The following is a 17,465-nucleotide window of genomic DNA, read 5'->3' on the forward strand; positions in this document are numbered from 1 at the left end:
TATTTTTAACAAAAAATTCCTTTTTTCGTGGTTAACCCGCCCCAGATACATGACGGAGACATTTGAAGGTGCCGTTTGAAAATTTGTTTTATTATGAAGAGAATAATGTACAAATCATGATCCTAGGCAAGGTTGGCTGGTTTAAACCAAGGTGGTTTAAACATTGGTTTAAACCAAAAAAATAAAAAAACGAAAAATGTTCGTAAAAGTGTAAGTGTTCGTAAAAGCTTGATGAAGATACATTTGTGGGTTATGACGTTTCACTTCCGTATATTATTCGTGTTATACTCAGACCTAAATTCCCCATTCATTACTCAAAGAGATTATACTACAAAACAACTTCTTTGTTTTTAAATATATGTTTATGAATGTTTCTTTTGTGATTTTTTATAGTTTGTTATTATTGTGATGCAATTGCAATCAAAGAAATTGTAAATATTGTTTCGTTTAAATAATGTTTACTATTGATAAAATACATTGAAATACCATACTTGGGGGGAGGGGGTATACAAACCCCACAAGAGGCATTTATTGAAATCAGAAGTATCTTCTGTAACTATCTATGTATAAATGGGTCAGAGTCAAAGTGGACTCAACTAATTCGTATCTTTATTCACTTTTCTTACTGATATGCAAATTAAGTCGTTGTATTTCTTTAATTTGGACTAATAAAAGTCGTAGTGAACTAACTTGGACTAAATTAGTTCTTCTGTACTCTGCAGTACTTTGAAATTGTCCATATGTAATTCTGTATAATGGTTTCACTTGTGTAACTGATTATCTTTTTTTCCTTCTAAAATGACTCTTGACAATTATATTAACAAGTATGTAAAGATTAGTACATCGTTATATATATATATATATATATATATATATATATATATATATATATATATATATATATATATATATATATATATATATATATATATATATATATATCAGGAGTCCTTCGTGAGTGAGTAGGCAGACTTATCGCATTTGTGGTCAATTAGTCCCGGTTCCGAGTTCAAATGGAGGATAATTTCTCTAGGATGTAAGCCGAGAAGCGGTTTGGATTCCACTTTGGGCTTATGCGACCCCTTCTAGCATAACCCGGTTGTTGCATAATAATGCCAAGGCGAAAAAAACTTGTTTCTGTCCATATGTGATATAAGTACGTAGAGCAAATTATTTAAACAAAAAACAAACCGAGTTTAAACAAAAAAAAACTGTTTTTGTTGTTTTTTTTAAATAAAAATCATGGTTTTTGCCAACCCTGATCCTAGGATAAATAGGGATGTCTGAGGAAATTGTTATATTACATCCGGGTCATCTGGGACATTGTGGGAATGTTCTTAGCTCATTGTTAAATAGTTTCCTCACCCTTACTACTCAAGATAGAAGCTTCAAATTTTGTACACACATTTAGTACACCCCTTAGTATTTCCCAGTTGATTTTGAGATCTGTGCGTTAACACAGGGAAATCCAGAGGGGTTCAAAATTTAAAAACAAAAAAAAAAGTTTTAAAAAATGCTGATTACTCTCAAAATTTCCCGTTTCAGGGACATGATAGGGAAATGTGAATGTTACCGTTTGAAAAACTGCTCTATTCTAAAGAGAGTGATGTATGTACCATGATTCTAGGATAAATAGGGATGATGCTGTAGCTGCTTGACTGAAAGTCTATAACTTACCCTTAAAAAGAGCCATAATTTAAAAGGGTTAAGAAACATTGTTTGGGATTGATATAGGTTAACGATTGGGGATAATTCAAAATTCAACCCCAATACTTTCACTTAAATGGCATAATTAGCATTTAATACTAATTCCTAATGCCTTTTCTTCAGTTCGCGACTTGTATTATACGAGGAGAAAGATTTGATTTAAATCAAAAAATCAACAAAAATGATTTTTTTTAAATATCATGATTTTTTTTTTAAATATCATGATTTTTTTCCACCCTGGCAAGCACCATCTTGTGTACTCATCATAAAACTCATCAAGTTTTCCTCTTATATGTTACTTTCTTAGATAACATAATACATAAGAACAGGAAATAGTATCTTACGTTGTAGCTGACGCATAACTCTATTTTATAGTGCAACTAGCAGCGTTCACCCCGCTTCGCTGCGGTCACCCCGGAACGCAATAAACTTTGTTACTTAGATAATTTTTACTTTTTCGCTTTCAAGTGATATGATAAAAACCATAGAAGATTGCAGTAAATCTTAACATTATATCGCCTGTCATTTATGTTAACCCGCCCCGCTTCGCTGCGGTCATCCCGGTGCTGGCATATTGTAAAAGTGTCTGTAAAAATAAGCAAATCAATTAAAAAATTTTAAACAGAAGATTCAAGCTATTTTCCGCTGTATATCGCCTGTCATTTATGTTAACCCGCCGAGTGACACGGTCATGCGGGTTGCATATAAATACGTTTATTTTTACCTATGATGAACTAATAACAAAGGATTTGTACGTTATGGACACTTGAATGGTCAATTATCTCAAGACACTGGTAATTAAAAATTAAAGTGATATGATAAAAACCATCTAGGGTCCAAATCCTAATAACCCCCCAAAAATGAAAGAAATTGGTTCAGCCGTATTAGCGTGATGAGCGGACAAAATATTGTACGTTCTCTTTTATATATATAGATACTTATAGTATGTGCCATTTCGTTACGCATTCGTTAAGGCAATGACTAATGCTTATACTGACTTCCGGGTGGTGATCCACCTTAATAACATTAAAATTTGTTGGACACTAAATTTATTCGTAGTGCTATATATGTTAATTACATGTGTTGTTATGCTGTTTATTATTCGGAGTTATTCTCTCTCCCAGATTTATTTCAGTACAATTACGTTTTAGTTATGTAAGTCAATTTTTCTCAAAAGGCAATGAAAGCAGCAGAATAATAAGCAACTTAATCTGTAAATTAACCCTTTCCGGCCCAGTGTTTCAGTGTGAAACCACAGTTTTAACTCTTTTCTCCGTGCAGCCTAGTGGATTTAGAAGAAAACCATCTTTTAGTATGAACTTTGCAAACCATTTAAGGACAGGAGTTTAAATTATTTCCAGGATTTTCATTCGCGCTGAAACTGTATAGCCAATTGACGTTGAAAGTCTGTTGTTTTCTTTCTCTTCATAAATTCATTCTTTGAGAAACAAAGGGTTAATAGAGCTAATAAGAATCGACTAATCCAGTGTTAATCAATGGCATTAATAACTATAGTACAGAATATGGGTGAACCTTATCAGGTAACAATCTAACAAATTTCTTAAGATGGAATTGACAGCATAGATTTAAACTTACCTTCAACTAAAAATTTAGAATGAAACAGTTATTTTATTAGGAAACGAGTGTTGATCTTCAATAATCCGTAATGTAACTACTACACAATGTGGTCAAACAATGGAAACGATTTCGCTGCCATTTGGTGGAAAAAAAGATCCGCACTTACATGATAACTAATAACGATATAACTTGTGAAACGAAAAGTAAAATATATGTGTGTTTTATTCAAGGAACTGGTTATTTGTGTTCACACTTTTTTTTTTTCTTCAATGCTCGGCCCAAGATGTTAGTTGTACCATGTATTTCATGTTCCACTTGGGCCTTGTTGACTTACGTTGCATAGCATATTTTGAAATTATATTTTTGAAACATAGATGAAAGTTTATCTACATTGAACACGTTCCTAACTTCGAAACTGTAACCTAAACAATGTACATAATCTGAAATAATTTCGTTCAAACAATGAAAATATTGCAACTTGCCTTATTCCAAAAATTATACCAGCAGTTTTTCTACTAGCGAAAACTGACGCAACAACCACTGTCATTAACTGACAGACTAGTGCCAAAATGCTGAATTACTAAAACAGGTGGCAGCACAAACTTGTATCTAATAGTGTTACCTGTCAATGAAAGTTCCGGAGAAACTCACACTGGGTCTTATTGTGGTCACTTAACTCACATTTATAGGTACATATTTAATCATTTTCCATCAATAGCTATACACTTCTAATAATTTAATTATGATGATTCGACTCATAATTTAAAATATATATATATTGTTTATTCCTATTTTAAAACTATTCTTACATTAAAAATGATGCAACAATTTGCGAACATTTATCATACACGAGTTCAAGTAAGGTTTCAGTGCGAAATGTTCAAAGGTTTAAAAGCAAGATTTTTTTTCAGTCAAGGCCTTTAAAAAATGTAATGGGACTGCACCTTTTGATAGTGGCACAAAAACTGTAGTGAAGGTTATAGGGTATACCCCATATGGGGACTACTGCTTGCACCCCTTTCAAAAAAAAAAATATCATTAACAGTTCGCAGTGAATTGAAAGAAAAGAAGTAGGGACCGTCAGAATTTGCGATTCAGATTATCGTAAAATATTAATAATTTGTCTCCAGTACACAGTGGAAGTAATGAAGTTTCATGATGTGCTAGTCGTGTTTTAATGTTGACTTCTTTAATCTTTACTGTAGGAAAAAAAATCTTAAATGAAATCTCCATGAGGTTACTATGTTGCTGTTCTATAGCTTGTTTTTCACCAAAATCCTTAGGTTTTGGAGCTACGGAATCAGACAGGTTTTTCTTATTGACGGTTCATTATCACGTGTTAATCGAATGATGGAAATTGATTCAAGCAATTGCGGGTTTGAAATATTGTGAATAAACACAAATTCGCTACATTGTTGGTAGAGCTTTCACTTCTGGGACCAAAGATACTGCGTTCAAACCATGGGGTGCACTATATGGATTTTTTGGTAAATAAACATCGAGTGGGCGGGTTTTTCGTGGTTCTGCTGTTTCTCCCCCTATTCACATTCCTTTCCTTCTTACATCATTAACTCAGTAATTACTATCTCGTTTATGGGACATTAAACTAATACTTTAATGTGAGGTATAAATGTAAAGCATTTACTTTTCGTGTGTCAATAACCGTAATGCGCCTACGGGAATTTGCAATGATTAACTTCTTTCACCCGTGTAAATAATGTTCCATAACATGATTTTTTTTTTTTTTTTTTTTTTTTTTTTTTTTTTTTTTTTTCTCAGGAACAAGCTGTTCTCTGCTCACTTTCTGACGTGGAAATTTGTGTACTTTCACGATAGTATTCGTTGTTGGAAAATAGAATATTGTAAATACCCAGATGTGCGAAGTTAATAGGTAATATAAAATAATAAGGACATTATTACAAGGAATTCCAAATTAATAAATAATCTAAGAATGCGTATATGTGCTTCATTATCGTGTATGAGCGCGCGATCGTGTTTTGCTTCATTTTCGTGATTAGCTTAGAAAGTTAATAAAGCTGAAACGTAGACTAAACACCAAAACTGGCTGTGTTCCAAAAAGGAAAAGAAGTGACAAATGCAAGTTTATTTATGCAAGGGATCGAGGTGTGATACGTGACAGAAGAACAATATTTAATGCAGTTGTGAACAAAAGACTTTTATTTACGACAGCATATTGTATAGAAAGGCAGCCGACAAGCGGAGAGACAGAGTGCATAGTAACAGCTTTCTGCTTGTTTAGCGTGGTTATTCAAGTTGCAGAAGTAGGATGGAAAGTAAAGAGGTGTTGTAGTTATGATGTTCGGTGTTCGTTGTATTCACTGTTCCTGTGCAGATAACAAGCATATGAGTTTCAAAGTATTCCAAGACCACGTTCAAATTTTCCTGGTTGTCAGATAATTCTTTATCATGGATTCGGGATGTATCGGTAACAACTATTTTGCTCGCTGCATTTGTTGGAATGTGTTTTCGCTGAGTAATATAGGACGAACGGTAAGCGGCAGCAACTCACATGAAAGGTAAAAACGATATGTAGATCGCCAGATCCATTTCAATATTACAAACAGTTATGGCTTTGTCAGGGTTGGCTGGTTTAAACCAAGGTGGTTTAAACATTGGTTTAAACCAGCTGTTTTTTTGTTTTTTTGTTTTTTTTTTTTCTTCAAAAAAACCAACTGGTTTAAACCAAAAAACAAAAAAATATTCGTAAAAGTGTAAGTGTTCGTAAAATTTTGATGAACACACATTTGTGGGTTATCACGTTTCACACCCATATGTTATTCCTATGATATTCAGACCTAAATTCCCCATTCAAGAGATTATGCTACAAAAGCAACTTTTGTCCTTTCTATAACTTTATGAATGTTTCTTTTGTGATTTTTTAATAGTTTGTTATTATTGTTATGCAATTGCGATCAAAGAAAAATTCTAAATATTGTTTCGTTTTAATAATGTTTACTGTTGATAAAATACATCGAAGTGCCGTACTTTTGGTGGAGAAGAGGGTCATACAAAACCCCATCAGAGGCATTTATTGAAATCAGAAGTGTCTTTGGTATCTATTTATGTATAAATGGGTCAGAACCAAACTGGATTCAAATAATTTCTATCTTTATTCACTTTTCTTACTGATATTCAAATTAAGTCTTTGTATTTCTTAAACTTGGACTATAAAAAGTTGTAGTAAAATAACTTGGACTAAATTAGTTCTTCTGTATTCTGCAGTATTTTGAAATTGTCCATATGTAATTCTGTATAATGGTTTCACTTGTGCAACTGTTTATTTTTTTGTCCTTGTGAAATGGCTCTTGACAATTATATTAACAAGTATGTAAAGATCAGTACAATGTATTTTTATCAGGAGTCCTTCGTGAGTGAATCGGGAGACCTACAGGCCCGTATCCAGGGAGGGTCTAGGGGGCCGCCCCCCCTAAATGTTTGCTGTGCCCCTAAAAGTTTTACAGTAGGCTTGCAAAAGAACTATAATATGGTGATGAACTATCATATGGTTGGATCGCCCCCCCCCCCCCCCTAAGTTTTAGGGCTGGCTACGGGCCTGGAGACGTATCGCCAGTCAATCCTGATTTCAAGTTCAAATAGAGGAAAATTTCTCTCGGAAATGTAAGCTGAGAAGCAGTTTGGATTTCGCTTTAAGCTTATGCAACCCCTTCCAGCGTAACTCGATTGTTGTATAATAGCACCAAGGCGAAACAAACTTATCTCTGTCAATATGTGATATAAATACATAGAGCAAATTATTTAAACCAAAAAAAAAAAAAAAAACCTGGTTTAAACCAAAAAAAAAACTAGTTTAAACCAAAATAAAACCTGGTTTTTTGGTTTTTTCAATAAAAACCATGGTTTTTGCCAACCTGGGCTTTGTGAATCAAGAAAACAAGCCAGTTACCTTCTGACGCGGAGTGTCATCCTATTTGTAACTCATCTGTACAGAACTTTGAATATTCCTGCTCAAATATGGATTCCACGATACAAGTGGACACAAGTTCGCGGGCGAAGAAGGTAGTTTACAGAAATCCCTAGTAAAAGATGGCATTATAAAAGCAGGATTATTATGATGTGTTCAAAATATAATGACCTACATCAATGCGCATTTCTGGTAAAGATGTGAAAGTGTCACTTATGTTCCCAGACAGGGAAGATGCAGCGTCATCCTGACAAAATAGCATACACTTCAGTTATGGGTTATCATCATACGTGAGAAGTGACTAATTCAGTTGTTGGAGATATAAATGTGCGATGTAAGAACAAGTGTGCACGCGTTATTTGACATGGGTGATTTTAGTTAATTCTACAGCTTCTGACCTTTTAATTGCTTTCAAGGAGATGCTTTCACCCTTGAACTTAAACAAGATTCAGATTTCAATGGATGTTCCTAATGTAAACTTTACATTTTTGCATATCTTTAAGTCAGATATCAAGACGTCGCCAAGTGATCGTCTGATATTTGTGTCGTATTTAATGCTGCAATGTAGTAGCGTCTGACGTTGTGTCTATATACAATGTAAGATTTTTATAACATCAGACATTCAAACGCATTTGGAGAAGTTAGTGCGGATGAACAATAGATAGTTAATTTAGTTGTTGCTAAGCTTACTGATTTAATAAATATCTTGTTTATTACTGTTGTCAGTTAATCATATTTGCGTGGGAGGGGGCGGGGGGAGAGGGCATCAATGCCTCATTTTGAATTATTGCTCCTGCAGCAGCAAATACTTCCAGGCCAGTATTCGAGCTCAAAAAGATTGGTCTGAATTTCAGAGATCCTAGACTTGTTGTCTATATAGAACTACAGTCGTTACCAGTTAGGGAAGACTGTAATGAACCGAAGGAGGAGGAATGTATTGATCTGGAACGCCCTGTGCATCCAAATTTCACCCAGAACCAATTGTTTGAGTGTAGAAAGTGCATTATTCAGTTAAAATTACAAAATCAAAATAGAGTACTGTGAAACAGTCAGGGAGGATTGATCTAAATCAGTCAGATTTAAATGAAGAGTTAAATCACCTGATTTTTAAAATAAAAATCGTTAATTTAAATCACATTCCGAAATAAATTAATTTGAAGTGAAAATAAGTGAAAGTCCGTTCCTGTTCGGTTATTTCCATTGTTGAAGATAATAAGCATAATACAATAAGACGCAAATGTATGTACAGCACAGTATAAAAACGAGTGTTTCATGCACAGGATGATTGGGGAGAATCCTGTTCTGAATGGGTAACGGGGCAATCCTGCTTTCTTTTCTTTGTAAATCGTTAACTATTCCGCCGGGGAAATCACCATTGCCATTTAAGACAAAAATTCTTTTGGGTGTCCGTCTGTTTGTTCTAAGATAATAAGGGCGTATTTAGGAGGGTCCGATCCCCTCTCCGAAACAGGCGAATTTTACGTATTTTATATGTATTTCGTGCCGCAAGCTAGTTCTGGACCGCCCTATTTCATATATATATATATATATATATATATATGCTAAATATCAATAACTGCATAAGAAAAACTGCATGTTGATGAACGTTGCTGTATGTACTTCTTCCTTAATAATTAAGAAACTAAGAAACATTGTTTGGGGTTGAAATATATTTTAATTCAAAATTCAATCCAAGTAGGCCTGCTTTCATTTAAATGCCATAATTATCATTTAATACTAATTCCTAATATTTTTTCCTTTAGTTCCCGACTTGCTTTGTATGAGGAGAAAGATGTGATTTAAATTAAAAAATCAACAAGAATGATATATATATATTTTTTTTAATCATGATTTTTTCCCACCCTGATAACGATTCTTGTAAGCATTAATTTCAGGTTGTAGTCTTAAATGTTATAGTTTCAATTATTTCTGAAAACTATATTTTCAGTAATTATTTCGCAACACCACTTCAAAATTGATGTTACAATCGCATCAAGATTTACTGCATAACAGTTATATCTCCTGATCAGTACAAATCAAGTTACTTTCATATTTTAAAGATTAATAACTTTCTGTATTAAGATTTCCCTCTCCAATCTTGTTACTATACAAGTAATTAAATGAGTGTAAAAAGTTATAAAACATACTTTTCTCATTTCTGAGTTTTTTTGCGGATATAACTTTTTGCATTTGAGCTGATCATGTTACGTCAGTATCTTGCAAATCACAAGCTATATTCATATCTATTACTTTCACACATTAGTTAGTCAACCTTCGATTAGCAACTATGACTGTAACATACCCAAGTATCTTTACTTACTGTAAATCTTTGTGTTTACTTTGGTACAATTATGCATGTGAGGTAGTTTTGAGCTGTTGTAAGTTGTAGCGTACCAAATTCGTGCTAGCTTTTCTTCATTAGAGGATGGTGTAATGATGTTCTAAGTACAGATTCAGTATCCGCATATAATTTATATTTAAAAAGCTTAAGTCATTATAAATTCGACTGGTATTTTTCCTAAGTGTCTTACCTGTAGTGTAATACCGGGCGATGCGGTCAGGTACACTCATGTCCAAAATTATTGTTGCATGTCTATAAATTTGTTGTTCTAGGAATATAATTTGATAACGAATTCGCCCGGTATTTCTTGTAATGTTAGTACGTGTATAATCGACAAAGACATGTATGTGGCAAATTTCGTGTCAGAAGAGCAGTAAATAAGAACAATAAAACGAAAATAAAATTTTCTTGTCCGTTTAGCAACATTTTATTTTACTCATTATAATTTTCATATTTATAATTCTTTTCCTATGAAATTTACCACAAATATACATTTCCCGATTATACACATAGTACCAGTATTAAAAGTATGATGCAAAATCATTATCAAATTATATTCCTACAAGAAAACAGTTATAGATATGCGACAATAATTTTGGACATGAGTGTACTTCTTGGTATAACCTCCAGAAAAGCCTGTAAGCTTTAGAATTGCCTAAGACGCTATGGTTTGCTTTTAGTTAGTGCACTTAATTTGTGTATTAGATTGCCGGAATAATGGCCCTTTAGTTTGCTCTGTATTATTTTTCTGTTGCAAAGTGCAATAAAATATTAAAAGATTTTACCTTGTTAGGAGATGGTACTAAACCCGACTCGAGTTGTCTCTGGCTTATGGCTAGATTTTGTATGTACACTGGTTGGTAAACGTTTATTGCAAACTGTAAATACTAAGTCACAAAAGTGTTTCGTTAATTGTTCGTGTGTTTTTCTCCTGGTTTTTAAGCAGTGATATTACGGTGTACTTTGGAAATTTGTATAATTAAGCACTACAGAGTTCCTACTGGTCAGGGAAAGTCAAGGAAATTTTATAAAATATATGTTTTCTAACATTAATTGTATACCACTTTCAGCTTAGTCAACCATTATAATGGATGTTGTTCAGATTTTTATGAAAGAAAGTAAATTGTACAAATGAGCAATTTATTACTACTTGCCTCTACAGAATAAATGTTTTCATATATAAATATACACCGTTGTTTATTCCGTATTTACATGACAAGTCAGGGAATTTCCTGCCAAAGATCAGGGAAAGTCAGGGAAATAGATTTCTCCAGATCAGTAGGAACCCTGCACTAATAATTTCATCTATTTCTAAGACAGTTCAAAATGTATGCCTGTATATTGTACTTGCTCAAGGCGGTGACTTCCCACAATAACGTAGTGGACCATATACCTCGTAACAACTTACTAGATCTTCGAAGTGGGGCCACGGTGGCTCAGTGGTAGAGCGTTCATCTCTGGTGTATGGGGTCCTTGATTCGATCTCAGGTCTCACCAAGTAAACTTTGTGGTGGACAAACCGTGTGCGTGGGTTTTCTCCGGGTTCTTCCGTTTCCTCTCACTTTCTTCATTCTACCATTTCCTTCATTTCTCATCATCATCATCTCGTTTAGCCTAGCCGGCATAAACGTAGGACGTAAAACTTAAAGATTACATCTTTTTTTTTTTTTTTCGATCTTCGAAGTTGACCATTCTTTTGTAGTAGAGAATAACTTGGTGACTGAAGTGAAAAATTCGTTGTTCTGAAAACTAGTGAGTTAAATTTTAACCTCTACTATTTTGGAAACGTAAAAAATATGGAACCAAATTTTGGACATTAAAACTAAAAAATATTTAATTCTATCTTAAATATTCAATCCTGTCCTTTGATAAATCTGTATTAACACGTTCGCTGCGGCAGTATAAACTGAGTTTGGATCTCAGTGCTATACGAGTCACCAGTGCCTTGCGCACAGATCTTAATTCGAGCTTCTCTCCACAGATAACGACACGGTATTTCAAATTCACACGTCAGCTATCTGTTGACAGAATCTGAAGCTACATGACGCCAAAGCAGGACGCATCACCGGTGACTCGTGTACTAGTAGTGTTAAAAATCTGTACAAACGAAAGTACACAAACGCACAGAGGTAATACAATGCATAAAACGGTACCCCACAGAAATGATATATGGCACGAGTCACCGGTGACTCGTAACGCAGCGAACGTGTTAAATGGTCATTTAAGTAGATAGTAAAATTGTTTATAAAAGAATAGTGATAATTTAATATAATATTAAGTACTGATGTTTTGTTGTTTTTGTTTGTTTGTTTTTTCGTAAGTAAATTAGGCTCTGTTTTGGATGTAATAACACTATAAGACACATTGGATAAATCAGTTAACAAGTACACTAACCATTATAAAATAAATTTCTTGCTGTCGGGAACTTTATTTTAGTAATTATAGTTCCTATGACTCACTATGAAGATGGTTGATGTGCGATTTTCATAAGATTTCTTACATTAGTTGTAAGGTCAATTAATAATGTTTGTTTTACAGCTTTTATGTCAAGTACTGAACAGAAGCAAGTTTCTGATGCGTTTTTCTTTCTTTGTTTCTTTATTATGAAGGTCAAATCTCTGATTCGAATCTAAGTTACGATTTCTCAGTTTCTTTCTCTCTCTCTCTCTCTCTCTCTCTATATATATATATATATATATATATATATATATATATGACTTCCTTTTATTGTCTTTCGTCATTCCTTTCCCTTCTTGATCGGGAATCGATCCATGGCTCTTGAGCTTTGGGACCTTATTGCGCAATTGGTCCGTAGCAGTGTTACACACACAATGTTGCATTGCATTTAGAAACCTAATAATTTCTAGACAGTTATGTATTTCGTGCCTCAAGCTAGTTCCATTTTTTAAAAATATGCCCCTACCAAATATCAGTAACTTTTGTGATAAAAAGTGACATTTTCATAAACGTTGGTATACTTTTTCCTTAATGCTTATCCTTTTAAATTATATTACCTATTTTTATTCTATTAAAAATCGAATCTTCATTATTCGATTAAAAAAGTACCAATAAACCTTTTTACTTTGTTTTGTTTTTCAAGACTGAAGGCATTGTAGAACATGTTACATATGCTTTCACTCCTTTCTGCGTCGAGTCATAGTGTGTGATGACATAATAAATTTAAAAAGATATTTTTTGTTATGCCTATTATTCTTATTTTTTGGCAGGCTTACAATTTGCATTCAAAAGACTGAAATTTTGCACACTCGTTCACTGCACCCCTTAGTATTTTTCAGATGTTTTCAGATCTCTGCGTGAAAACAGGGGTGTCCAGAGGGGAAATGTAAAAAAAAAAAAAGATATTTTTAACAAAATAGCTTTTTTGCGATTCAGATGGAGACATATGAATGGTACCGTTTGAAAGGCTGTTCTATTCTGAAGAGAATGATGTACGTACTATGCTCCTAGGATAAATAGGGATGTCTCGGGAAACTTTTACCTGAGATCCTCTTTTATACGGGAATCTGGAGTATTATTTTTCACGGGCTTACTTTTGCACCTAGAAGATTGAAATGTTGCACATTTATTCAATGCACCCTTAGTATTTTTCAGTGTTTCAGATCTCCATCTTAAAACAGGGGCTTGGTCCAGAGGGGTAAAAAGTAAAAACGGATATTTTTAATAGAAAATCCCTTTTTTTCGTGATTTTTTCGCCCCAGATACACGATGGAGACATTTGAATGGTACGATTGAAAATCTTTTTTATTCTGAAGAGAATAATGTACAAATCACGACCCTAGGATAAATAGAGATGTCTGAGTAAATTTTTATATTACATGCGGGTTATCTGGGGCATTGTGGGGATGTTTTTAGCTCATTGTTAAATATTTTCCCCGCCCTTACTACTCAAGATAACTTGAAATTTTATACACACACTTAGTACACCCCTTGGTATTTCCCAGTTGATTTTGAGATCTGTGCGTTAACAGAGGGGAGTCCAGAGTGGATCATAATTTTTAAAAAAATCAGAAAAATCCCATTTTCTCCCAAAATTTTCCGCTTCAGGAACATAATAGGGAAATGTGAATGTTACCGTTTCAAAGGCTGTTCTATTCTGAAGAGAATGAGGCATGAACCATGATCCTAGGATAAATAGGGATGATGATGTAGCTGCTTGACTGAAAGTCTATACTTTTCCTTTTAAAAAAAGCCATAATTTAAAAAGGTTAAGAAACATTGCGTGGGATTGATATAGGTTAACAGTTAGGGATTAATTCAAAATTCAACCCTAATACTTTCACTTAAATGGCATAATTAGCATTTAATACTAATTCCTAATGCTTTCTCTTCAGTTCGCGACCTGTAATTTACGAGGAGGAAGATTTGATTTAAATCAAAAAAATCGATTTAAATCAAAAAATCAACAAAAATGATTTTTTAAAAAAAAATCATGATTTTTTTCCACCCTGATATATATATATATATATATATATATATATATATATATATATATATATATATATATATATATATATATATACTTTTTGCTTTGTTAATTTATTCTATTAGACCTGTAAATTTATCCATAAGTAGCTTAATCAAAGTTAAATGTGTGTGTAGTAGCCAGACGGGGCGCCCTTGCTCTTTATATATGTGCGGCAACATAATGATAAACCCCTTATCCGGCGCCCGGGGCCGTCGCTCCCCCCCCCCTTCCCATGGCACGGCCCTATAGATATGCGACATTCATTTTGGACATGAGTGTACCTGAGATGGCAGAAGAAGCTTGTTTGGTATGTGTCATTGTATTGAATTGAATGGAAATGGTCTGCTCTTTTTTTTTTTTTCTTTTTTTTTTTTTTTCTTTCCCTCCTCGAAGATTAGACAATGTGACATACCATTATGTTCCCTCGAGCCGCTCATATATGCTTTTCAGTTTAATGGAAACAACTGAAAGAAGTGCGTTAGACGATCTTCTAGCCTCTGAACAGCTCCGATGCGACGTGAAATGGAGTCATACAGGTTGTGAATGCTAGTAAGTGGATTATTACACTATTCCGCGTGCAGTGCATGACTCAGTTTCGTGAGAAAAGACCTGCTCCGAATTCGTGTCTCCAAAATGGACCACAGGTATTCAACTACGTTCAGGTTCGGTGATTACCTGTATTAGAGGAGGTATTCAACTTCGTCCCGTTGTTTTTCAAATTACACCGGAACAGCTCCAGTAGTGTGAATGGGCGCAATATCATCCTGGATTACGGCGTCTTTTCCTGAAACATCCAAACTGTAAGATGCACATTGTCCCCTTAAATTGCGACATAACGTGTGGTAGTGATGCGACTGGTAAGCGATAACACAAAACCTACTGAAAAGAACACAGCCTACGACATCTCAGAGCCGCCGCCATATTTTGCGGTTGGGCGAAGACACTGCGGAAATACAGGATTGAAAGCGCGCGGTCGTTCCTGGACGTAGTAGATTCTCCCGGTAGGTGGGTCTAATTGACATCTTTCTAAATCAGTTGCCCAAGCCCCGTCTGTGTAGGATGTTGACATTTGATCGTAGTGTTGTTTTTCTCAGTTGTTCTCTTTTGCATCCTGTGAAATCGTTATGGCAGATTTAAAGAAACAAAGTGTGTGTTTGAAATTTTGTGTCCTGCTTGAAAAATCGACAACGAAAACTTACCAAATGCTTCTTCAAGAAGGATTCTCTGAGCTGCACACAAGTTTTCGAGTAGAGTGTTGAAGATCATGCTCGTTCTAGGCGCCCTTCATCATCTCGAAAGGACGAAAATATTGAAAAAATCAACGAGGATCGTCGTTTCAGGATCGACAAAATTTCCGAGTTGGAGCTCGTGCCAGTGAAGTTTGACTGAGTATTTGCACAGGAGACGTGTCGCTGCTAAATTTTTCCTCGTCTGCTCACATAGGATTTAAAAAAAAAAAAAATAAAAAAAGAAAGAAAAAATCTGAATTTGAGCCAGAACTTGAAATATCGGATTGAAAGTAGCCCAGCCTTTTTGAACCAGATCATCACAGGTATGAAAATTCTTGGGGAAAAAAATGAAAGGGAAGGGAAGCGTTTTGATCATGTGGAGACTGTAAAAAGAGCTTCGCATATGGCATTGAACGAAATCAAAATTGAAGAGTTCCAGAGATGCTTCAAACAGTAAGAATGAAGACTGAAGAAGTGCATGCATCTAATGGAGAGTAGTTTAAAAGAAGCTGAAAAAATTACATGGAAAACTTAAGAAATTATTATTATTTTAATCAAAAGTCGGGTTTCTTTTGGGTCCCTTCTTGTATGCTTCTTGGGTATCAACCACAGCTTGTGGTTTGAAGTAAACTGAACGAAGACTTATCCGACCATATGCTTCAAGTCATCAGCGATTACATCCATGCAAACTGGCTGTGTATGTCCATGTCATGTAACTCGCCGCAGATTTCGATTGTCGACACAGGATGTGTTGCTTGAGTTCCTCCGTCACCTGCACCGCAGTCGCACGACGGTTGTGAGTGACAGGGCGGTTTTAATGCTCGGCGGGACGAGTCACTATGAGTTTTTTTTGACCATTGTTCCTCTTCGTCGATGTGAGTTTTGTAGCCTGTTATCAGCATTACATAACTGTGCGCCAACAATTTACCTTCTTTTGGAAATGAGAAAGATCGCCCATTTTACACTATCACTGTCTGGTCAGTTCACTGTACACTGCCATTCTACTAATCCTTGTGTGGTACAGAGTTTTCCCTAACGTACCACCACCAACAGTCCAGCGTTGCGATCATTGCCTGACCGTTGGCAACGCAGACATAATGTGTCTCCATTAATAAGGTTTGTGGAACTAGTTGTTAAAATTTTTTAATTTCTGCCCTCCAGGGTGCTCTTTTAATGGATCAAAGATGTGGTATTTTCTTGTCTGTGAATATTATACGGTATCAGCAATAGCATAGATGATAGCAATAGCCATAGATCAGCAATAGATAATTGACAAAATAGTTGACGCTGGGAAGCTATATGAAATCAACATCGAAAAATCGAAAGTTGTGAGAACACCACGTGGGAATACGCTCTTACGGATCAGAGTAGAACAAAGAGAAGTTGTCTCGGTCGATCATTTCAAATATCAGGGAAGTATTTTGACGAAAGACGCGTACTGCACCAAAGAGATCAGGTCAAGAATTGCATAGCCAAAGAAGTATTCAAGCATAAAGTTCACTCTTAACTAGCAGCCTTAGTATTGGACTTTATGGTTCAGAGACTTGGACATTACAAAAGTTAGAGAACAAATATTTAGAAAGCTTCGAAATGTAGCGTTGGAGGAAGATGGAGAAGATAAAATGAACAGAAAAATTAACAAACGAAGATGTTTTAAAACGGATAAAAGAGAAGACGCTTTTGGCCAGCATCCACCTTAGAAAGGCCAATTAGATCAGACACATCTTGCGAAGAAATTGTCTTCTTTATACCGCTATAGAAGGAAAGATGGAACGAAAGCGATGTATTGGAAGAACACAAGTGATCGATAGTTTGAAATAATAGAAGAAAATATTGGAAGTTAAAAGAGGAAGCTGAAAATCGAGAAACATGGAAGAAACATTTCCAGGCTCAAACTGAAAATTATAAAGAAAAAACCCTCATTAGTTCCAGGACCTGCCAAAAGGTAGAATACTTAATAATAATAATAATAATCACAATAGAAAATAAATTTCATATTTAATGAAAAGCTCACCTATCGGAGCATGTATTTACCTCTCCAAATGATATGACTACACAAAATTTCGTCCTACGCGTTGTTTGACAGCTGATAGTAGATACTGGTAAATGCGGAAAAGTGAAGGGTTTTCTAATGGGTAGTTGTAAGTTTGTTTTAAATTTTAACGGCAGAATTTCGAAATT

At 34.7% G+C, this 17,465-nt stretch overlaps 1 protein-coding gene across 1 annotated transcript in view; it reads left to right on the forward strand.

Annotated features, from left to right (window-relative positions):
* The window catches only part of ari-2 (E3 ubiquitin-protein ligase ari-2), a 43,215-nt gene that overhangs the window by 15,969 nt on the left and 9,781 nt on the right, over positions 1–17,465 (forward strand). The gene's annotated exons all lie outside the window — the stretch shown is intronic.

This window comes from Thermobia domestica, chromosome 3 (assembly GCF_964235325.1).
Source record: "Thermobia domestica chromosome 3, izTheDome1.hap1.1, whole genome shotgun sequence".
Taxonomy (NCBI): Eukaryota; Metazoa; Arthropoda; class Insecta; order Zygentoma; family Lepismatidae; genus Thermobia; species Thermobia domestica.